General features: G+C 38.6%; 1 long non-coding RNA gene across 1 annotated transcript in view; it reads right to left on the bottom strand.

Annotated features, from left to right (window-relative positions):
• The window catches only part of LOC111765830 (uncharacterized), a 68,781-nt gene that overhangs the window by 39,728 nt on the left and 3,355 nt on the right, over positions 1-25,698 (bottom strand). Inside the window, exons 3-4 of the long non-coding RNA XR_002798057.2 lie at positions 17,661-17,737; positions 7,072-7,154 (exon numbers count right to left, since the gene is read on the bottom strand). This is a non-coding gene — a long non-coding RNA (uncharacterized lncRNA). The remainder of the gene's footprint in view (positions 1-7,071; positions 7,155-17,660; positions 17,738-25,698) is intronic.

Below are 25,698 nucleotides of genomic sequence, written 5' to 3'. Positions count from 1 at the left end.
TGCTTTCCTAGAAGCCAAAAAATTTCTGCCAAATATCATGCCAGGGGTTTGTCCTCCAGTGGCCTTTGGGAATCACCTTCTACTTTACTGTGACCAAGGACTGAAGCTAGCACCTGGTGTTTCAATGGCATTACAGATGACAGCTCCTTAAACATCATCACAAAAAGGTCAGCCTTGCCTGCCTGACCTTTTCTTGATCAGGGATCTTAGTTACCTGGAGTTTCTCCATACTTGCTGGGCCTCTGGGATTCCATAGCTCAGCTGGCTGTCAGGAGTTTGATGTCCTAACACCAAGTGCCCTGCCCTTCTCTGATTGGAGTCAGTTTGAGTGCCTTGGATACAGTCCCTGGTCCATGGAATGTTCACTACCTCCCACCTGCAATTCTGAAGCATTTCCTTTATTCTGTTCCTTTCAGGTTGGAACCTTTCCTCTAAGATCTTGAATCTAAAATATTTTGGATTATTTAAGGTATAGTTTGTTAGCTTCTCTCTTAGATGACCTCATCAGTCCTCTTTTGGTTCCACATCCCAATAATTTCCTTCTCGCCGTTGACTCATGGTTCCCTCCTTCAACCTTAGCTCCCTGTATATCTTGTCACCATTTAGCCTTGTCCTGTAACTTGTCTTCTGGGAACTTGTAGTAGTTTGATAGAGTTATGAATTCCAAAAAGAAATATTGGATTATGTTTGTAAACTGGTGTGTCCCTGGGCATGATTAAATTATGATTAGGGCTTTGATTGGCCTACATCAATATGGTTGAGTCCCTGCCCTTGGTGGGTGGGCACTCACAGATAAAAGACATGGCAATGGACAGAGTTGGAGTTTTTGATGCTCGAGTTTTGATGTTGGAGTCTTGATGCTGGAGTTTTTATCCTAGAGCCCAGGAAGTAAACACACAGGAGAACAGAAAGGAATAGAGACTGCTGTCAGACACTGCAGAAACCTTGGGAAGAGAGCAGAGCTGTTTGCCTAATAGTCTGCAGCTGGCCTTGTGGAGAGAGGCAAAGCCTAGAGAGCCTCATAGTGTACACTGACCTTGGGGAGAAAAGAGAGGAACTGAGCCCAGAGAGGAATGAACCCTGGGAAGAGAGGAAACCAGGAAGCCTGAACCCTGACAGATGTTGGCAGCCGTCTTGCTCCAACACATGAAAACAGACCTTGGTGAGGGAAGTAACTTATGCTTTATGGACTGGTATCTATAAGCTCCTACCCCAAATAAATACCCTTTATAAAGACCAACAGATTTCTGGTATTTTGCATCCATCCCTTTGGCTGACTAATACAGACCTGAACACATTTGGTCTGACATTCTTCTAATTCCAAAATTTCATTTTCTATCTTGGAGCTAATAATTATGAGCCTTAGACAAAGTGTCAGACATCTCCCCTGCATCTCCATTAGGGAGTGAATAGAAGAAAGGGATGGTATATGAGTCTTTCCGGCTGCTGTAACAGACAAATCACAAACTTCAGTGGCTTCATACAATACAAATGCATGTCTTGCTCACAGAACTGATTGACGGCTGGCTTCTCTTCTACATGGTAATTCTGGGACAAGAGTCCCTCCATCTGTGGCTTCACCATCTATAGGACGTCAGATTCCTATGTATCCAGTCCACAGACAGAAAATGAAGGTAGAGGACACAACACATATCCACTTTGTGAAAGCCTCAGGTAGAATCACATTTTTACCCAGATGCAATGAGGCTGGGAAGTGTGGTCCCTAACCTGTCAGCCACTATCCAGGGACATGCTATGCTCTGGAAGTGGGTTGCATGAATCTTCATAGACATTGAGCTGTCTCTGCCACAGATGGTAATTCTCAATTGCCTTAGTATAAAACACAGCTTCCACTCTAAGAAAAATTAATATTTGAAAATGTTAAGACATCTCTTATATATAAACCAATTATATTGTGATTAAAAGATTTATGTAGGGAAGTGCATTTGGCCCAATGGATAGGGCGTCTGCCTACCATATGGGAGATCCAAGGTTCAAACCCAGGGCCTTCTTGACCCGTGTGGAGCTGGCCCATGCACAGTGCTGATGCGCGCAAGGAGTACCCTGCCATCTAGGGGTGTCCCCCACATAGGGAGCCCCACGCACAAGGACTGCACCCCCCAAGGAGAGCTGCCCAGCGTGAAAAAAGGTGCAGCCTGCCCAGGAGTGGTGCCGCACACACGGAGAGCTGACGCAGCAAGATGGTGCAACAACAACAAAAAAATGAAACACAGATTCTGGGTGCCACTGACAAGAATACAAGTGGACACAGAAGAATACAAAGAGAATGGACACAGAAAGCAGACAACTGGGGGGGGGGGTGGCGGGGAAGGGGAGAGAAATTAAAAAAAAAGATTTATGTGGAGAAAGAATGGAAAATAAGTGATTTGAAGATTGAATATTTTGTGTATTTATGTCTCTCGTATAAATGAAAAAATATATATCAATATACAACTGGTTTCTCAATCTCTTTTTCTCCATTCTCTTATAGCTAAACTCTGAGAAATGAGAGTATGTAAGTGATCATGATTTATTTATCACATGTATTTAAACACAACTAATTGCAATATAATAGACTTAATGAATATCTAAGAAACTTCTTGCTTTTACTATTGTGTATGGGGCAAAAGAGAAAATGTATCTATGCCTAAGAATACTTGCCAAGCAGATTTATTCATTCAACATACATTTTTTGAGAGTCTACTATATCTCAGTTATTATGCTAGACACTAGAAATATTAGAATAATAAGCAGGGTCCTTGCTATAGAGTAGTTTACAGGAAAATGGAGTGAAAAGTCCAGGTCAAAATGGCTCCATTTTTGAGTTTAGACAATGTTGAGCTTTACACTTTCAGAAACGAGGCCTAGATGTCAGACTCTGCTGGGGTCTATTTGAAGGAAAGAGTCTTAATAAATGTATAGATTAGCTGTATTACTCCAGGGTAGAATCTATGCCCTTGATTATCAGGGTTGGTCATGTTATTTCAGGCCAGGTGGCTGCCTTCACGATAGACTTTGAGAGGTTATACAAGTTCCTTGATGGCAATTCATTTCCCATTACTAGCTTGACTTGCAAGTTAACTTAATGAGAAGTTAACACATGGGTATTATCACTCCTTATCAATACTAATAAAACTTTTAGCAGAAAAAGGGCCAAAAGAAGGGATCAGAGAACCAAAAATTGAAAAAGTGTCCCTGGTCCAGGTCTAGAGCCAGGAGTTTACCTAGAGTAATCTTGAGTCAGGTGTGAGGAAATACGATTACTTTTAAGAGTCACTGCTGTTGGAAGCCTCTGCCACTCATGAGAATGTATCCAATCCCCAGGCACATCAGGGCCAAAATCTTGAATACCTTGAAGAATGGGTTGTGAATCTTTCTTTAGGGTTTGAAGTTGACTTACTAATTGTTTACACTGTTAGGGACAGAAACTTGGCATGAGAGCCCAATGAGTATGGCAATACACAGGTCTTTTCACTGTTTGCCAAGTATGTAAAGCAATTTTTTCAGACTCCAAAAACCCACCACATCTTTCAGTTTTCCCTAGTAGAATTCAGCTAGTGTCAGGAGGCTTTGTCATGAAGATCTACGGCCTGGAAACAATGTCTCTTTTCTCTTATTTCCCTCTGTTGATCTCTTGTGGCAATTACTGTATTTTACAATGATTATTATTTGCATGCTCCTTGTTTCCCTTCCTAGATGGGAAATTGTTGGCAGTAAAATATGGTGGTTAAAAACACACTGATGTCAGACAGATCTGGAGGAGGCCACCTAGGCCCCTTATTGTGTGACCTCAAGCTAACAGACAACTTCTTTAAGCCTCAATTTCTTCCTCTGAAAATGGATGGTATAATAGTATGTGAGATAACAACAGTATGGCTTGACATATGGCACTCAATAGGTGTTATCTAGTTATTAGGCCCTTTATCTTTGTAAACTTATTTAATCATTATAACCTCGGGAAGCCAGTACTGTTAAAGCCTTTTTCCCCAGGAGGGCTCCATGTTGCAGAAGTTATAACTTTCTAAAGGTTACATGGCTGTTGGTGGAAGAATCTGAATTTGAACCTAGGTTGCGTCTGGGTGACCTCTCTTTCCAGGGCAACAGGGAGACTCTATTTACTCATATCCAGGGCTGACTTACACTGTGTGATTTTAAAGGTTCCTATTGTATATCTCCTAGTGAAAAAAATTGGCTCCAGTGTGGATGGGACTGGTTCTATTATAGCTGTGTTCCTCACAGAAAAAACATTTCTTATTTCATACACATCCAATGCTTCCTGATTTGAAAATTGAGAACAAGTACTACTTTTAATTCTGAGCAATAAATTGATTGTCAGTCTAAGGAAACATTTAAGTAGTTATCCTCAGATTAAAATGTTGAATTGATGCCATGATACTAGCATGTAAAAGTATAAGATGGAAATAATCAAATTACATTTTCTGAAAGATATATAATAGACTCTAAATTTTATTTCTCTATAGCTTAGGAGTCAAAAAAACAGAGAACACCTAATTTACGTTTGTGAACTTCCCCAAAAGGGAAGTTGATGATGATGATTCCAAATCATGCTCAAATCTCTTGGTTTTAGTTCTTTCTCCCCTAAACAAAGGACAGACAGTAGAGATTTTTAAAATAAGTAAATAGCATTCTAATGCAAAACTGAATTTTAATTTTTACATGGCCCACTTCACAAAAAATTAGCTTATTTTTATCACTCAACTTTATTCCTCTACAAATTTTATCACAATCATAAAATGTTAATTTACTGGCTTTTCTAAAGAACATATTTCACTGAGAAATAATTTAAATAAAAGAACAACCATTTTTAAGGTTTTTTTCCTGCTCAGACACTGATTATACTTCCCAAATTAATTTATACCATCACAGAAAATATTTTATCTATGAAATATTGGAATATTCTTTATTTCAAGAATTTCTTAGTTGGCCACAAGCACTCATTTCAATGAAGTCTTTCTTTGGTCACTCAATAATTCAACCAACATCTATTGAGTATCATTTACGTGTTAGGCACTATGCTTAGTGCTGGGGATCACAAGACTGAAAAGATACATTCCCTGCATTCAACAGTCTCTCAGCTAACTTTTTAAGAACAACTTTATTTTCCTGTAATAGTAAAATAAACGGATGTGAATTCCTGTAAGCATTGTTAAGTAACCTCTTATTTTAAATGTCTTTCCTGTGTGATTCCAGTATTTAATGTAGTCATTGAACTGTTGATGATTTTAAACCTGAGTCTGATTTTTATTAGTTTCATCTTAAGCAACATTTTCCAATCCCAATGAAGGGTTTTCATCACTTTTTTTTTTACCTGATGAATATTTGAGTGTCAAGATGTGTAAGGAAATGTGTTAGTTTCTCTGGGGGATAAAATAAGTGGTATGACCAGTAAGTGGAGGCAAAAACTTAATGGAAGAGGTATAGAGCTGATTTGGGACCTTGGGTAAATAGAAAAAAATATTTTCCCATTGGTGACACGTGCATCAGAGTTAACAGAAGATAATACCCATTTAACTGGTTATGAATTTCCTCTCCTTGTGGGATTTACCAGCCACTGTATTATATATTTATTCCTGAGTAGAATTTTCACCCAAACGTTTTTCTGTTTCTCTTTCGAGATGGCAGTTAAATAGCCATGGAGACCCTGTTCCCTCTTCCTTAAAGAATTCTGACTTTGGTCCTTCTCCAGAGTCATGAATATGTGCTAAAATATTAACAGGGGCAGGGGTGGCAGGTAGATGAACGTGACCCTTGTTCTATACTTACAACTCTATGATATTTTAATTTTTATAGCCCAGTTATTTAGTAAAAAAAAAAAAAAAAGACTTAAAAGATTAAAAAACCACATTTTCTGGAGTCAAAGTCTCCCCAAAGGAGCTCCCAAGTCTTTACACTCAAAATGCAAGAAGTGTAAAAGGACACAAGGAGAGGGAGAGCTTTAATAATTAAGAATTTCTCCACTCAACGACTCCTAGTTTTCTTTGCTTAGGTGGCTCTTTCTCTTCATGTTTATTATATGTCCTGAGGTTCTACCTAAGAACATGGAAGGAGAGGTTTTACCTCTTTAACTTGGAGGTGGAGAGAAGGGTAGTTAACAACTAATCTATGGAAATAATCTCTCAGATGGTTTCAGTGACTGGCCAGCATCATGGTAAACAGAGGTTCAGGAACTAGAACTTCGATTTTTAACTGCATGTCCAAGGTCTTCACTGAGTTGCCTTAGAGGGTTTTATGGTTCAGATCATCCTAGTTTTGCCTCTTAAAGTCTGTTGTGAGGGGTAATTCAGTACTAGTTTTCTGAGGACAAACTTTACCTACCAGATGAGTCAAAGGTTCAGTGAAACCTTAGAGAGCTTGTCTCCTTCAGGTAACTAATTTATGGCTAATGAGTCCAGTTTCCTGTTATCATTCCGTGTTCTCCACAAGCCAGGTCACACCATACCTGGGATGGGTGAGCTGGCTGAGGTGTACCACTGAAATAGAGGGTATAGTGGTTTGGAGCTATGTACCCCAGAAAAACATGTTCTTAAACTTAAATCCTTCCTTGTGGGTGTGAACCCATTGTAAGCATGACATTTTGATGAGGTTATGTCACTTTTGGTGTGCTCCAACTCAATAAGGATGGGTCTTAAACCAACTGCTGGAGTCCTTTATAAGCAGAATGAAATTCAGACAGACAGAAAATCACAGAGGAAGCAGTCAGAAGCTCAAAGTCAGTGGAACCCAGAAAAGAATGGAGAGAATTGGAGAGGCCATCATGTGCATTGCCATGCAACAGAGGAACCAAGGACCAAGGAATATCAGCAGCCAGCCTAGAATGCCATCTTCAGGAAGAAAGCAGTGCCTGGACGAGACCTTGATTTGGACTTCTCCTAGCCTCCAACCATTCGTCAATAAATTACCACTGTTTAAGCCAACCCATTGCATGGTATTTGCTTGAGGAGCCGAGGAAACTAAAACAGAGGGGAAAACCAGAGTTGACCCTCCTTCTTCACCTCTGTGAAAATCCATTTACTAGTTCCACCTTGCAGAAGATAATCTAAATGTGGATACCTCCCATTTTGTCTCTTCTCCAGTATTAACTCCGTGGTTCACACAGGCCTATCCACAATTGTGAACTTGGTTTCCCTGGGTTTCTGCAGATTAAAAAAAGAGAGAGAGAGAGAAACAATATATTTTAAAGTAACTTGGAGCCAATATATGTAATATAGTTTGCAATTCAGAGTGATGTGTTTTTAGCATTTTATAATATTGTAGCTTCTATTGGTCAAGCACATTAAAGTTCCATTATTGGAATAAACTTGGTGGCATGCCAAGTATGTTCTGATTTGACATAAAAGTAAGTAGGAAGGACAGCCAACTTGAAAGTGAACTCACATCTGTCACTGAGATAACTGTTTTTATATTGATATTTTCAAGTTTCCTCATTAGCTTTTGCTCTTTTTCCTCAGCAGCATATTTACTGTTGTTATTTTGGATGAGCTTTTGTGATGTTGGTATTGAGTGAGACAGCTATGTAAACAAGTTGCATGTTTTTATTAGTTTATCAGTAGAAGGATATCTGGTCCATTGCCAAAATTCATTGATCTGTTTATTATGACTCTACCTAGTACAATTTTAGTGGCAATTTAAAAAATGGTCTTAGGGTTTCACTTACAGAAGTCCACTGGTTCATTTATTATCCCATATTTGAGGGCTAACTTGCTGTATAATCTTACCAGCTTTATTATGACAGTTGTTATAATCCACTGCAGCCAGGGAGCAATATCCCAATTACAAGTTCTATTGTTTCACTTGTGATATGAGAGCAGTACAAATTGTTGATGATAATTATGTTGATTTTCAGCAGTTTGCAAATTAGTAAATTAGTACATTTAGAAATATAAATATACCCAAAGGCTAATATGTGTGTTGGGGCTAGTTAGTAAGTATTTATTGAGTGCCTACAGTGTGCATCGTAGACTATAATAGGCTCAGTGGTAGGGAGACCAGCCATGGTGTGAAGAAACAAGGAAACTTCACTGGCACAGGTTACATATTTTTGCTAGATAAAAATGAAAGTACCTTACTAATTGAATTAGTCTTTACTTATAAGAAACAACTCTGAAACTTAATGGCATAAAATGACAATTTATTACTTCTTACAATTCTGTAGGTTGGCTGGGATATTTCTAGGCTGGTTTCACCTTGGCTCTATCATGCTAGGGGGCATCAGCTGGAGAGCTGACTGAGTTGGAAGGCCCAAGGGAGCTCTCACATGAAATGTAGTTGGTGCTGGCTGTCTGCTAGAGCACCTTGCTTTTTTTCCAGGTGGTCTCTCATCTGCCAGGAAGCTAGACCAGCTCCTTTACATTTCTCAGATCAATGTTCCAAACTGGCGAAGGAGGAAGCCACAAGGCCTCCTTGAAAGTCACATAATATCATATTTGCCAGATTCTACTGATTAAAGCAAGACACAAGGCCAGCCCAGATGCATGGGGTGGAAAAACATGATGAAAGGAACCACAAAATCATTTTTACAAAGGTGTTTACATTACAGAGGTATGTACATACAGGGATGGATGAAATTTGTGCTCATACTTTGCAATATACCACTCTTATCACGTGAAAATTCACAAGGGTTGTTTTTGCATTTCTAAATCCCTATCCTATTGTTACAGATGATCAATATTGGACCAAAACCCAGTTTACAGAGATTCCTTTAGCTATGTCAATTTAAGTTCCTGTAGTGTTGAAGAACATATATACATGATTTTCTTGGCATAGGTACTGGTCTGGTGTTCTGAAAATAGTGGACTACTATTGGCTTAATATTTAGTCTTATTTTTAAAAGATTTATTTTATTTATTCTTCTCCCTTTCCCCTCCATTTTCTGCTGTGTCCATTCTCTGTGTGTTCTTCTGTGTCCACTTGCATTATCCTGCGGCACTGGGAAACTGCATCTCCTTTCTGTTGTGGCATCTTGCTGCATCAGCTCTCCATGTATGCGGCGCCACTCCTGGGCAGGCTGTGCCTTTTTCATGCGGGGCAGCTCTCCTTGCAGGGCACACTCCTTGCGTATGGGGTCCCCTACACAGGGACACCCCTGCCTGGCACAGCACTCCTTGCACATGGCAGCAGCACTGGGGAGCAGCATGGGCCAGCTCACCACACAGGTGAATTGGTCCTGGGGATCAAACCCTGGACCTCCTATATGGTAAGCAGATGCTCTATCTGTTGAGCCACGTCTGCTTCCCAGTATTTAGTCTTAAAGCAGTAGACTACAATTTATGTTTAAAAAATTGCTAGAGGGAGTTAATTATAGAGCCCTAGAAACTAAAAGGAACTAATTAACTGTGTGCTTCCCAACGTTAAATTTCATTTATCTTCAGTTACTTCTAATTTTTTGAGCCTGAAGGGCAGTCTTTAAACTTTTAAAGAATATCTTCTAATAGTAAAAAGGGATTCTAAAGTACTATTATACAATGCTAGAAAATAACTTATTAATTATATAGTAATTTAGATGTGTTTTGTATATAGAATAATTTCCTTATATTGTTTTCTGCTATTAAGTATGTTTTACACTTAAAATTCCATGGGTCCACTGGGAACAATTCTTTTCAGAATGAAGTTGACCAGGTATTTTATTTATTATTTAAAATGTCTTTAAAATAGGTTATTCAAAGCTCAAAATGTACAAAGGGATCTCTACATGCAAAAGAAATCACTCATTTCTCCTTTGGTAGCAATTAGTTTCATCAGTTTCTTGTGTATTCTTCCAGAGATATTTTATCCATGTACATGGTAGTACAGACAGGTATTCCCTGTCTCCCATTTTCACAAAACTTGTAGCATATTATCTAATTCCGTTTTTTACCTTGCTTTCCCCCACTTATATCTTATTCCATTTCAGTATTTAAAGAACTTTCTCATTCTTTTTTAGAGAATAATTTTCAGGATTTAATCAGTAGCCTACTGAATGGACACTTGGGTTGTTTACTTTTTTTTCATTACAAGCTGCAATTAATTATTATGTCACTTTTCTCAAGCAGAAGTCTATCTAACATTTCCCAGAAGTTCAAAGGATACATGCATTTGTTATTTTGTTTAATATTGCCCAATTGCCTTCTATGCCAGCTGAACCAATTTATACTTATATCAACAACGTGTAAGAATGACTGTACCCCAGTCCCTTTAACAGGTGTTATCGTATGGCTGTGTTACTAACTTTAGTAATTGTTGTTATTACAACTGGCTTTTCTACAGAGCCTTAAAGAAGACAAAGGCACTTTCACATACTCTGAATTCATATAACAGTGGGATGGATTTTATTGTCATCGTCCTGGTGATGCCCTGGAGGCTCAAACACCCTATATAACTTGCCTAGGGTCATACAAAAAATAGGGTCAAAATCAGGGCTTGGAACCCAGGTATTCTAGCTGTAAAATCAGAATTTTCAATAGTCAAATGAAACAATTTACCAGAAGCTAACCTGCCTATGTACCCAGCAGCATGGCATCAAAAATATCTCCACATTTTTCTAAAATTATTAAGCATCAGAAAAATAAGATAGAGCTGGGAAGAGAGCAAAGGCAATCCTTGACTAGATGGCAAAGTCTGAAGTTTCCTTGCATTTGTACTCATTCCACCTAGAAAAATCCCTTCTTGGTACTGTCTCTGAAAGTAATTTTAGGAGTTTATAAGGCACTGTGCAACCTTCCCTCCCTTAAGAAGAAGCAATCTGCAATGCTCCAACTTCTCAGGATTAGTCTTGGAATTGGTATAAAACAGCTCATTCCTGTCCCATAGGTAAACAGGAACTAAAATCCACAATTGTCTTAATATTGATCTTCCCAGTTGCCTTCTCTTGTTCTTTTATTCTGTACATTCATAAATATCTATTGAGCCTTATTCTGGGTCAGACACTGTTTTCTAGGTGTTAGAGTGTCGAACAAAACCTAAGACCCGCACTTACAGGGCTTATATTCCCCTGGGGAGGGATAGACATAAACAAACAAACATTTAATATCAGGTGATGATAAGTTCTAAGAGAAAAGGAAAGTAGGCTTAGAATTGAGAGAATTCTACTTTAAAGAGCTTGGTTCACCTGTCACCTCCCCTTTTACAAGGAGTGAAACCCACTTTCCCTTCCTTTCTCCTCAACTCTCTGCCTCATGTCTTTCTGATGAATACTGTATACTTTGTCTTTCAGGATTTTGACATTATTTTAAAGAAAATTTAAATAGTAAGAAAGATAGCTACTTTTTATTGAGCTCTTATGTGCTATGCACTTTGCTAAACTGTTTTTTTAAAATTTATTTTTATTCATTTATCCTCATAACGACCCTATGAGGTATGCATTATTATTGTCTCCATTTTTAAGATGAGGAACATATAGCATGGGGAGGTTAAGTAATTTGCTCCAGATCACACCATTTGACCACACCATTAGACCCAGGCAGCCTGATTTCCAAGAATGTACTCTTTTTTTTTTTTAATGTACTCTTAATTATAGTGTTCTGCCACTGCCCCTAATTTTTTTTGAACCCAGGGCAAAGTCTATTCCATTTTAAAATTGAGATGTAATAGATATAATTAACATACAATAAAATTCACTGTTTTAAAGTGTATAATTCAGTGATATTTAGTGTATTCAGAAAGTTCTTCAATCATCTTCACTATCTAATTCCAGAATATTTTCATCCCGCCAAAAGAGAAATCATATACCCAGTAATGTAAATCCTATTTCCCTCTTTCCCAGCCCCTGGCAATCACTAATCTATTTTCTGTCTCTATGGATTTGCCTATTCAGGAAATTTCACATAAATGGAATCATACAATATGTGCCCCTTTTTTCTGGTTTATTTCACTTAGCATAAGGTTGTAGCAAGCATAAGCATAAGCATGCATCAGCACCTCATTCCTTTTTATGGCTGAATAATATTCCATCATATTCATATACCATTTTTAATTTATCCATTCATCAGTTGATGGACATTTGGGCTGTTTCCATTTTTTGGCTATTATGAGTAATGCTACTATGAGCATTCCCTGTACAAAACTTTTTGTGTAATTTTATGTTTCAATTCTTTAGGGTTTAATATGTGTAGGAATGAAATTTCTGGGTCATATGGTAATTCTGTTTAATTTTTGAGGTTTTGCCAAACTGTTTGACAGAGCAGCTGCGCCATTTTACATTCTCACCAGCAGTATATGAGGGTTCATACTTGTCCACATCCTTGCCAACAATTATTATCTGTCTTTTTTATTATAGCCATCCTAGTGGGTGTGAAGTGGTATTTCAATGTGTATTTTAAATGGTGGTATACATACAACATAAAATTTCCCATCTCAACCACTTCCAGGCATACAATTCAGTGGCATTAATCACTTGCACAATGTTGTACTACCATCACAACTATCCATTACCAAAAATTTTCCATCTTCCCAATCAGAAACCTTGCATCTATAATGCATTAACTACCCATTCCCCCTCACTCAATGTGGTTTTGGCTTATATTTCCCTGATGGTTAATTATCTTATATGCTTATTGGACATTTGTCTATCTTGTTCAGAGAAATGTTGATTCAAATCCTTTCACTGCTCATAATTTAATGATTAATTGGCACCAAAATCCCTTTTTTGGATTGTCTGTGACCATCTCTAGGCATTTCCTCTTATTTCTCTCCTCTAGAATTCAGACAATGAAGTATATCACTTGAATACAATCTTTGGGCTAAAAGAGGCTCAGTAATAATTGCTGTTCCCAATAATGGGAAGTACTGCTTGGTCATGGAATGCTTTCTGTTTTAAGGAAGAAAAACACTAATAATGTTGCTTACAAATACAAATAACTTTAGAATTAATGTATATCTTAAATAGTCTGAATCTTAAAAATTGTTAATGGATATAGATTCTAAAGAACACTTCACCCCTATTTGTCCTCATTTTTATTCATCTGAATATTTTCAATAGATGAATCTGATAATGTTACTCCCTGGCTCAAAAGCTTCTATAGCACACTATTTCCCACAGAAATAAATACAGTCTCTTTCTAGAACTGAAGATTTTTTTATTCAAGCTCCAGTAAGAAACATGTTTTATATTGTGACCCAGAGCACCTATACATAAGCAAACGCACAATCAAACTGCAACAATTTTTTCACAAAAGAGTTCCTACCCTTACTACATACAATGCATTCTGATATCTTAAAATTAAAAAAAAAAACAACCAAAAACTTGATGGGAGTTGCTAAATTGATTTTCAAACCTTAAGTCTGGAAAACATGATCCTACAATATGACCAAATATTGCAAGTTTCTTTAGGGTTTTGTCAAAGCCTACTCCAGTGATACCCTATCCTAGTTGTAAGGTAGAATCAGGTGGAGAACTGAAATTAAAACAAAAAGCAAAACTATGATCTAGCTCTCGACCCTTTAAGATTATTAGTCATACGGTTTGGGAAGGAGCCTAGAAACCTGAGTTTTTATTACAAGCTTCCCAGGTAATTCTGTTGTGCATCAGGTATTGGAAAAGCTGCTCTTATCATGTCTTTCCCTCATCCTAAACAATACTTCTTGTATGTTCTTTCTTTGCATATTCATTTCCCTCTACCTGGAATTTGTGCCCTCTGCCCATTAGAATCCTTCCAGGCTCATTTCAAATACTGCTTCCTCCCTATTTCCCCAAGAATAACCTCATTTCCCTTGAGTTCCCACAAACCTTTACTTGGGTTTTGCTGAGGGCACTTCTCTAGCCCCACCTCACATTGTAGTCCCCAAAGTACTTATCTACCCAGTACTTTGTAAGCAACCATATTATAATTGTCCTTTGATGAGGGGTACAATGACATACTCAAAGTGGGATTTGATAAATTTCCTTGGCCTGGGGTTGAAATAGAACCTCTCCTTCTGGGGCCAAGCTAGTTAAAAGAGAGTTCAAGCAACATCAAAATCTATTATATTTTAATATAGTATTATGGGTATGATTAGGTGAATGTTAAGCCTTTCTGCATGGGATACTCAATATTCTGTCTTCAGAGTCCTCCAAAGGAAGAGATTATGGCCAGATCTAAATACCTTTATCCGAAATAGACTAGGACCAAAACTGTCTCCCTGTCTTGTTTGGTGTTAGATTCCCTTAAAGTTCAGAGCGTCTGGGATCTGAGATTTCCAGGTCATATCTATAAGCTTGAAGCATATCAAATGCTCTAAACATTTTGTTTCCATCTGATTTGGTTGTGTGTGTTCAGAGCACTGTTACAGTATTATGTTTTCCATTTTCATGGGTAAATATTAAAGCACAGAGAGGATTTGATTAGCTCAAGATCCCTGAGTGACTAGGAATAAAATTTGTTCCCCAGATTCCTGGCCCAGTTCACTATGTACCGACCTATAAGTATGCTGCCTTTTTGCTGATGAGACCATGCAGGGTTCCTTTGAGGTGATACCCATTAGCTTTGGGAGGATGAGAGCACAGAGGGAGGATAAAGGCACATGGGGAGACTTCCAGAGAGCCATTTGGAGAGTCAGGGTAGGGTCCAATGGCGTAATGGAAGCCTGAATGAACATTTCTGAATATAGTTTGGAAAATGTGGCTACCAAAGAATTAATAGTGTTTGAAGATATTTATTTGAAATATCAGGCCACTTTGTATTTATGGGTAATACCTAGTACTTCATGTCTATCTATTTCTCTGAGTGCAATGCAAATGAAATGATGAGCCAATATAATTTTTTCAAAAGGACATTGTTGGGAGCAGATATGGCTCCAGTGGTTGAGCTCCCACCTCCCAAATGGGAGATCCTGCGTTTGGTTCCCTATGCCTCCTGAAAAACGTAAAACAATCAAAGGAAAAACCCAACTCAGGGAAGCCAATTTGGCTCAGTGGTTGAGCACCAGCTTCCCCCATATGAGGTCCCAGGTTCAATCTCTGGAACCCCCCCACCAAAAAAAAGCGACATTGTTATTAGAATTCTTAGGAAGTGCTAGCAATTTTAAATGATGCCAATGACAAAGCAAAGTGGTGGTGGAAATTTAAATTGCAGAACTAGGAATCAGAATTAGCAATGGCTTAAAATTCTGGGCTCCAGATGTTTTGGAAAAGGGAAAACCACTGGGTGTTCCCACTGAATACCCAAGATTCCAATGTCCCCTCAATCCAACAATGAATTCCCTGGTTGGTAAATCTGATCTCATCTGGAACAACAGACATCTTGGTATCTTTCCCTAACTTTGATTCAGATCTTTGTTGAATATACTTGTTATCTTTGCCAGGTCTCTCCCTCCAAATTTAACCCCTCTCATTGTTCCCACTCTTTGGGACAACCACCACTCTAAACTTCTCTGCAGTTATTGTTTTGTGTGCTTAGGAGGAGCTTCCCATTAATCTTTACAAGGTTTGTCATGATTCTAATCTCAGTCAAATATTGCCTTCTCAGAAAAACCTGCTTTGACCTCCAATCTAAAGTTTTATTCCACAATTACCCACAACAGTTACTCTGTATCATAGCACCTTATTTTATTATCATTAAAGCATGTATCACTATCTGAACTCTAATTTGCTTGCTTGTTTGTTGTTTGTTTTCCCACGAGAAAGTAAATTCAGTGAAAGCAGAGGTCTTTTCTACCCTGGTCATGGCTTTATCCCGAACACCTCGAGCACAGCCTGGTATCTAGTAAATGTGAAATATATTTGTATGGTATGAATAAAATATCTCTCAATAAAATAATGGGGGGGGCTTATCTATAGTATGACTTGAGCAAGTACATTAGGTAATATCCCCCAAATGCCAGCTGGCTGGAGAGTAAACATTGCTAGGCTTTGCATTCACCCAGGAGGATGAACTCGGGGTTCACATAACCAGTGTGTTCGGCTTCCCACTGGACACTCTTACAAGCAGGCAGTAAAGGATGGAGGGCAGGTGCCCTGGGCTTCAGGGAGCAGCTGAGCCCCAGTACACTGTGCCTGCTGCATGCAGTAGAAAGAGCTCTGAGGAAAAGCAGAGGAAATTACAGTTGTCAGACCTTGTGGTCACAAGGGCATGTGTTGTATTTGCAAGGTCATCATGGGATAGTTTATGGTGTAGTTTGCACACTTTCTTTTGCTGAAAGGGAGATTTTTTTCCCCCACCACATCCGACACATGGTTTGCCAGAGGAAGGGCACAAGATCAGCAGCAGTGATGAACGGGCTTGGTGTTTTTAGGCTACCACTCTCCTAAACCAATGACTCCCTTCTGACTGTGCCAAAACAGCCAGCAGAATTTATTCATTACCAAGTGTGAATAGCAATCACACAAAGCTACCAGATACATTTGCCTGCCATGCCAAAAGACACTTCTCAGAAAAAAATTCTTGAATAGTAACACTTTCAATGCTTATCAAATTAAAATCTTTGGGAGGGAAGAGTGTTAACCCACTTCTAAACTATAAATAAACACAAGTTTTATTTCTCTTGTATGAAACTAGCAATTAAAAGAAAATGAGACCAAGTAGGGATGGGGAATGTGAATTAATGCTTAGTGGGTACAGAGGTTCTGTTTGAAGTGATGAGGAAGTTTTGGTAAAGGATGGTGGTGATGGTAGCACAACATTGTGAGTATTAATACCACTGGATTATATACGTGAAAGTGGCTAATATGAGAAATTTTATGCTGTATATATATATTACACAATAAAGAAGAGAGAGAGAGATTGGGACCATAGCATAAAGCTACACTTGTGAAAGTACATGTGTATTTAATTTCACGTAAAGGATTTAGAGGGCTAAATAAATGCACAGTCCTAGTTGCTGGCTGGAGATGGAAATTAATGTTATCTCAGTAAGTGATGGGGACTTCTTCAAAGTTGTTGGTGATATAAGAGAGTCAGCAGACATGAGATAATATGGATTAGTGGACAAAGCATAGGTTTTGACTGCTTGTTTTATAATCCTGGGCTTCCTAATTTGGGGCCTTGTGGCCTTTGTAAAACTACTAAATCTCTCTGAACTTTAATATCATCTGTAAAATGGAAATAACTATCTCATAGGGTTCTTGAGAAAATGAAATGATCATTTGGGTAAAGTTTTTTGTAGATACTCAGTATATGTTAATTCCTATTTTTCAATCCATAAGTGATCCAGTAACTCGGTCTGAAGTAAACAGTGTCATCACCAGGCAAACTATTTTGAGCTCAAAGTCTTTTGCCTTTTAACACCTCAACAAAGCCTTCTAGTATTCTAACCTCATTCACTTCATGAAAACGGCCATCAGTCTCACTCTTGTTGACTGCTAGACTGTTGTGTGGACTACTTTCTATGAGTTGTATTTGACTACAAAACCAAGCTCTAAAAGGGTTTAGCTTTGGTTGGTAGCTAGGCAGAGGCTTATCACATTGAGTGAGATTCTGGTTTGTTTTTTTTTTCAGGCTAGGTACATTGAGCAACAGTCCTGTAGAAATGAATACTATCAACCCAGCAAAATAATAAATGTCTTAGTTTACATAATGCAAATCAGAAGATAAATGGTTTTTGACATTGAGAAATAAGTTAAGGATAAGAGGATAAGAAGAGGGGCTAAAATTTAAACAATAATATTTTCTAAGCGTTCTCTGGGCACATGCTAAACATTTATATATGGATGGTTTAAGGACACTGAGAACTCATGAGATAAGAAAAGATACCTGACAGTGGATGTGGCCCAAGCACTTGAGCTCCCACCTCCCACATGGGATGTCCTGGGTTCAGTTTCTGGTGCCTCCTGAAAAACAACAAGCAAAACAAATGAAAAAAAACACTTCAGGGAAGCCAATGTGGCTCAGTGGTTGAATACCAGCTTCCCACATATGAAGTCCTGGGTTCAATCCCCACCCCCACCCCAGTACCTAAACAAACAAATAAAAAAGATACTTAAGAGGACATTGTTTGAGACACAGTTACATTGCAATCATACCAATAACAAACGAAATGGCGCTTTAATAAAGTCCCTTTCTACTTGAGCAGCTGGCACAATTACATGGTTGGAAGCAATAAATTTTTACATCAAAACATATAATTAAAACAAAAACAAAGCAAGCAGAAGTGGCCTGATCCAAACATCCAGGTGACTAGGCAACTGGAGTCAAAATTTATCATAAGCATATATAATGTTAGAATCTGTGCTGAGAGAACTTTAATTTCCTAAAGAAATAGGAAGTTTTTCATCTGAAATTATTTCATGCCTTAGAACTTTGTTTTAATAAATTATTTCATTTAACACTTTTCTTTGTTTCTATTCCTGCCACTCCATCAGGGATAGTGGGGGAGCAGAGAAATGTGCAATAATAGGGTCTCTGCCTTCAGAGAACTTACCTTTTCATTGAGGAGATAAGAAAGACACAAAAAATAACCACAAATATTTAACAACGTGTGATTAGGTGAAGTATCACTACCCAATCTATAAATGCGATAGGAACCCAGAGCAGAGAGAGGGAAAGCCACAGAAATAAAGGAAAGCTCCGCGGCAGACATGGAATCTGATTATTTCTTTGAAAGATGGGAGAAGAACTGAAGGAGAGAACTAGAAGTCAATCTTTGCATTAATACTTACCTGCTGTGAGTCCTTAGGCAAGATATTTAAAATTACTGAGCCTTCTTCTTATCTTTATAATAGGGATGATAATGTCTAACTCCAGAGTTGTTGGGAAGATTCAGTAATATATATAAATTAAAAATGATAAAGTTCCTGCACATTGTAGGCACACAGTAAATTTTAACTATAATCATAAATAATCTTAATGTAGTTGTGTGTCTTTCTGAATACTTCAAATTATTTTTGGAAGTAGGTGGTAGTAAGTTGACATAATATGAATAGGTAAAGAGGAAGGACTGCATCCAATTGGACACATATAGAAAGACAAAATGAAAGAACCATGGCAAGTTTGCAGAGCAGCCTATTTGACTACAGCAGTGATTCATTCTGGAAATACATTCTATAGATAGGGTAAGTCATCCATTCATTCAGTGCAAATTTATTGAGCAATTCTTAGGCACAGGAGTCAATAAAGGTGAATCCTGAAAATATGATATTAAATTTGCCTTGATAAGATAGAAAATATGGTGATTGAAGATTTATTTAACTACTTATCAAACTGGGGGGACATAATAAAAATGGTATTGAAAAACCTTTTCCTGGCAACAGTGACATTAGAATAGAGGTAAGAGGTGGACATAAGGAATATAAATGAAAAGTTGTTGCAATAGTTAACTTGAAATAATGTCAAGAATGGTGGTCATATAAATGAATTGGGAATGGATGGAAAGGAGGAATAAATTTAAACAAATTCTATGTGATTTAGTAAATGACTTGATTTGGGAGATAACTGTAAGGAACAGATGATTCAAAGATGCATAGAGAGAGAAGATGTAGCTCAAGTGGTTCAGTGCCTATATCCCATGTAAGAGGTCCTGAGTTTGATCCTTAGAATCTAAAAACAAACAAAAACAAACAAAATGACCAGCTCTCATTGGGAAGCTGATGTAGCCCAAAGGTTGAGCAACTGCTTCCCATGTACAAGATCCTGGGTTCAATCCCAATACTTCCTAAAAAAAAAGAAAGAAAAGAAAAAGATGCATTAGAGACTTTGCCCCTGAATGAATCAAAGAATAGTATAGACAGAAAAAGTAACGTTGGGAAGAGAGATTTGGAAGTATTATTGCTAGTACTAGTGTTAGGTCAAGTTAAAATTTGAAGTGAAGATAAACTAGTTGTTGAACATGCAATTAAAAAGATCAATTTAGATAATATAAGATAAGGAACTAGAATTTGGGGAAATAGAAATGGACATAGAAAACTAGTTGGGGGAAGTGGTTTTGGCTCAACTGATAGAGCGTCTGCCTACCACATGGGAGGTCCAGGGTTCAAATCCAAGGCCTGCTGACCCGTGTGGTGAGCCAGCCCACGTGCAGTGCTGATGTGTGCAAGGAGTGCTGTGCCATGCAGGGGTGTCCCCACACAGGGGAGCCCCACAATCAAGGAGTACGCCCCATAAGGAGAGCTGCCCCATGCGAAAAAGTGCAGCCCACCCAAGAGTGGTGCCACACACACAGAGAGTTGATACAGCAAGATGACACAACAAAAAGGGACTCAGATTCCAGGTGCCGCTGACAAGAATATAAGTGGACACAGAAGAACACACAGCTTATGGACACAGAGAGCAGACAACGGGTGGTGGGGGGAGCAGAAATAAAGATAAAAATAAATCTTAAAAAAAAAAGGAAACTAGTTGGGGTAGTTTAGGCATGGAAGACGAAAATAAAGAAAGACGAGAAAACCAGTGAAGTTTGACCTTTTGGGAGCTCCCACATTGAATGTGAGAAGAGTGTTGGGTGGGGGGTGGAGGGATGGGGAGAGAATGTGATGAAGAAAAGGAAGGAGCCAGAATAGGAGAGTGCAACAGAAACAAGTAGAGGGGGTTCTGAATGAAGTTGATCAACAATATCCAATGCAACTGAGAGTCAAAGAGAATAGGATTAGGGTGAACTATTACTGCATTTATCTACAAAACAATTAATGGGTAACTACAAAACAATGCAACATTTTAAAATATTTTAAGGTAGAAAATTTTAAAATTACTTTGATATGATAAACACAGACATAATGTTTTCAAACTTCTGGCAGGTATTCATCTTTAAGGTTCAGGAATAAGAAGCCAGAATTCCTGAGAATTTGCCAAATCATAAAGTTTCTGTATTTTTTTTAAACTTCATTATTTATATGTTTTAAAATAATAATGAGTGACCATAATCATAAATGGTGAATTATTTTTTGTGATAGGGTTATACTAAATGTTCCAGAGATTTTCTGTAAAAGTAATATAATAATCACTATGTGGTTTATTAGTATTATGAACCAATATACTATGACAACAGAATATGTATTTCAAGAATATATAAAATGAACTCTATGAGATGACATTTAATAATAGAAAACATTAAAAGAAGGGAATATTTACATAATGAGTTAAATAAAAATAATTTCTTTAAATTGTAAGATCAGGGAAGCAGATGTAGCTCAAGTAATTGGGCTTCCACCTATCACATGAGAGGTCCAGGGTTCGGTTTCTGGTACCTCCTGGAGAAGGCGAGCTGGTGCAGAGGGCAGGCGCATTGAGCTGACGCAACAAGATGATGCAACAAAAGAGACATGAGGAGAAAAGACAATGAGAAGCACAGCAGTAAGCTGAGGTGGCTCAAGAGATTGAGCTCCTCTCTTCTACCTGGGAGGTCCCAGGTTTGATTCCCAGGTGCCTCCTAAAGAGAAGATGAGCAGACAGCAACCACAAACAATGGGGTGGGGTGAGGGAGGGGGAATAAATAAAATAAATCTTTTAAAAAAAATTGTAAGATTAAACCAAAAATATTTAGTATTTAAAGGTTATCTTTCTTAAAATGAAATTCTAAAACTTATTAGACATTAATTACCCTACCCCATAGTCTTGAACTTTGTTTCATGATAAAGTTTCCATACATAGAAAATTTTCTTTAATTTTGTGTTGACAATTCTCAAATTGTTAAGATTGAGTCCAAAAGTATCCTTAAGTTAGGTAGCATATATGTTGTTTCATATAAACTCACTTTCTTTTTTAATCATGAAAATATTTTGTCTGTTTGCCCTGATTTTGGTTCTGCCATGGATATTTAATTGCTTTTCTTAATTCAGATTTTTCTTTCTCTTTGTGTTTCTTTTGTTAATAAAGTTACAAAAATTGTAAGCTAATGCAAATATATATGGCAGTATTAAAATAATTTAACACTCAAGATCTCCAAGAAAGATTAATAACACTACACAGAATCATGTATTGAAATGATCAATTTAGGGACATATTTTGCTTCCAAAAGTTGTTATTTCTTGGAACATAACTCATAGAATTAGTATAGACTGTAGTACGCAAATAAACTTAAGACTCATCATTAGTAGCAGATAAGACAATGTGCCTACGACTACAAGCAGAAGTGATTAGGTTGTGATCACTCTTGAAATGTCAACCATGACCTTCAACTTTGTGTCAGCATTTCCTCTTCCTGTATTTATTAGAACTAATGATGTTTCTGTGATGATTAAGTTTTAATTCTCTGAAGAATATTTTAATAGTTTTCCAATTTTCCCAATTTCCTGACAGATTTTTCACAGGATTTGTAATAAATATATATATTTTCTGGTAAATGCCAGGAAGGAATTTCTGCATGGAAACTACATGAACATCAATTTCCCTGTAACATTTAGGAAGCTTTAAGCTTCAAGTAATAAAAAGGCAACTTCAAAATGGCCTCAATGATTAAGAAATTAATTATATCACATCACAAGTAGTCCCTGTCCACCCATAAGCCAATCACAGCAAAGGGAAAATGGCTCACCATAACTGGTTTAGAACAATATAATTTAACCTAAGGCATGGAAAAAGGGAAAATAGCTACTGTGCAAGTCAGTGATTCTCAAATTATTTGATCTCAGGACATTTTAAAAATTACAGTGTCCTACCAATGGGCCCTACTTTGGAATTTATGCTTCCCAGTGTGACAGAGGTGGGCTCAGTTGTGGTTTCCTTATACATAGCTCTTCTGCCACTTCTTTTTTTTTTTTTTATTGACTTTGTAATAATATTACATTAAAAATATATATGTGAGGTCCCATTCAACCCCACCCCCCCCACCCCCCCTCTCCCCCCCCCAACAACACTCGTTCCCATCATCATGACACATCCATTGGATTTGGTAAGTACATCTTTGGGCACCTCTGCACCTCATAGACAATGGTTCACATCATGGCCCATACTCTCCTCCATTCCATCCAGTGGGCCCTGTGAGGATTTACAATGTCCGGTGATTACCTCTGAAGCACCATCCAGGGCAGCTCCATGTCCCAAAGACGCCTCCACCTCTCATCTCTTCCTCCCTTTCCCCATACCCATCGTCCACCATGTCCACTTTTCCCAATCCAATGCCACCTCTTCTGTGTGGACATTGGATTGGTTGTGTCCATTGCACCTCTATGTCAAGAGGAGGCTCAGATTCCACATGGATGCTGGATGCAATCCTCCCATTTTCAGTTGTAATCACTCTAGGCTCCATGGTGTGGTGCTTGTCCTTCTTCAACTCCATCTTAGCTGAGTGTGGTAAGTCCAATAGATCAGATTGTAGGTGCTGGAGTCTGTTGAGGCTCAGGACCTGGCTATCACATTGTCAGTCCAGAGATTCAAATCCCCTAAATATATCTTAAACCCCAACATTAACTGCACCTCCAGCACATTAGCATGAAAATCTTATGAAGGGAGATCCCATCTGAGTCCAGATTCATCACACATAAACACCATTTCCAAAGAGGGGCCATCTGCCCTTGTAGTTAACCCCATCGGCCATGACCATAACTCCCATGGGTCTCTTTAGCCCTCAGAGGAACCAATATCTGGGGGTTGTATCTGCTTTATCTGTCTCTCTGACTCTTCTCAGTTGTGCATGAGGGCAATCCTTCTGCCAGCCTCCAGACTCTTTTTTAGAAACTCGTAGCCATATAAACTCATTTCTCCTTTCCATTTCCCCCTTACTTTAGGTCAAACAGCATTTTAAAGTCATGGTATTTTATGTAGACTTCTATTTGAAACTGTAATTAGTACTAGAGTTGATAGGTGAGTCCAAAAGACAAATCTTTAGGCTGTCCATGTGCCAGCTGGGCCCTGAATCTCAACAAAGTTGCAACACTTACTCTCCAGTTCATTGGACTCACCTAGGACATCTAACCAGGAGATAATGATGGACAACAACCATCCCAAGGAACAGAGAGTATGCAACTGCAAGCAAGATAGTCCATTCTGCCTCATGGGATATAAGCTCCCGCTGGATTAGAGGTGGAGTGGGCATCACCAACCCAGAATCCTCAGGATTGGGGAATGAACGATGGACTAGAGTAGATTTATTGTTATTCTACCACAGACTTATTGTGATTTTGGCAATGGAAGAACTTTAGTCATTGGTGTGGAGGCAGTGGCCACTGGAGGTTCTGAAGAGAGGAGAGGGAAAAACAGGTATAATATGGGGGCATTTTCAGGACTTGGAAATTGTCCTGAAAGACACTATAACAATAGATACAGGACATTATATATCTTGCCATAACTTACAAAATTGTGCGGGAGAGTGTAAACTAAAAGTAAATTATAATCCATGCTTAGTGGCAATGCTCCAAAATGTGTTCAGCAATTGTAACAAATATACCACATTAATGAAGGATGTTGTTAGTGTGGGAAAATGTGGGAGGCATAGGGAGTGGGGCATATGGGAATCCCCTATATTTTTAATGTAATATTTATGTAATGTAAGTATCTTTAAAAAATAAAAACAAAAAATTAAGACAACCAAAAATTTTTGTTTATGTGGGCTATAGCTAGTGTTCTTTAATGTATTAGAAATTTAAACTCTGAAATGTCAAAAATAGCTATTAATCCACTAAAAAACAACAAACTCATCCTTTGCTATTATACTGTGATACACAGAATAATAGCTCCACTGATGTCTATGCTCTATTAACCGAAACTTGTTAGTGTTAATATTTTTTTATAATGATTCATTTTTTAAATTTTATTTCTCTCCCCTTCCCCCACCCCCAGTTGTCTGCTTTCTGTGTCCATTTGCTGCGTGTTCTTCTGTGACCGCTTCTATCCTTATCAGCGGCACCGGGAATCTGTGTCTCTTTTTTTTTTATAAAGATTTATTCCCCTCCCCTCCCCCGGTTGTCTGTTTTCTGTGTCTTTTTGCTGCGTCTTGTTTCTTTGTCCGCTTCTGTTGTCGTCAGCGGCACGGGAAGTGTGGGCGGCGCCATTCCTCGGCAGGCTGCTCCTTCCTTAGCGCTGGGCGGTTCTCCTTATGGGTGCACTCCTTGCGCGTGGGGCTCCCCTACGCGGGGGACACCCCTGTGTGGCACGGCACTCCTTGCGCGCATCAGCGCTGCGCATGGGCCAGCTCCACAAGGGTTCCTGGGGCTTGAACCGCGGACCTCCCATGTGGTAGACGGACGCCCTAACCACTGGGCCAAAGTCCGTGTTTCTTTTTGTTGCATCATCTCTCCGTGTCTGCAGCGCCATTCTTGGGCAGGCTGCACTTTCTTTCCCACTGGGTGGCTCTCCTTACGGGGCGCACTCCTTGCGCGTGGGGCTCCCCTACGCGGAGGACACTCCTGCGTGGCAGGGCATTCCTTGCGCGCATCAGCACTGCGCATGGGCCAGCTCCACACGGGTCAAGGAGGCCCGGGGTTTGAACCGCAGACCTCCCATGTGGTAGGCGGATGCCCTATCCATTAGGCCAAGTTCACTTTCCTGTTAATATTACTTTACATGGCAAAAGAGCTATTGCAGATGTGAATAAGTTAAGGATCTTGAGATGGGGAGATTATCCTGGGTTATACAGGTGAACCCAATGTAATCACAAAGGTTATTGTAAGTGAAAGAGGGAGGCAGGAAAGTCACTGTGATGCATCCTAAGAAAGACTTGACTGGCCATTGCTGGCTTTGAAGATGGAGAAAGGGGTTATAAGCTCAGATATGCTGGCAGCTTCTAGAAAATGAAAAAGGCAAAGGGCCAGATTTTCCTTAGAATGGAAATCAGCTGACACCTTGATTTTATCCTAGTGAAACCCATTTTGGACCTGTGATTTCCAGAACTATAAGATAATACATTTATGTTGTCTTAAGCCAC

Source organism: Dasypus novemcinctus, chromosome 8 (assembly GCF_030445035.2).
Source record: "Dasypus novemcinctus isolate mDasNov1 chromosome 8, mDasNov1.1.hap2, whole genome shotgun sequence".
Taxonomy (NCBI): Eukaryota; Metazoa; Chordata; class Mammalia; order Cingulata; family Dasypodidae; genus Dasypus; species Dasypus novemcinctus.
The sequence above is the reverse complement of the archived record's forward strand: the minus strand, read 5'-3'. Positions and strand labels throughout refer to the sequence as shown.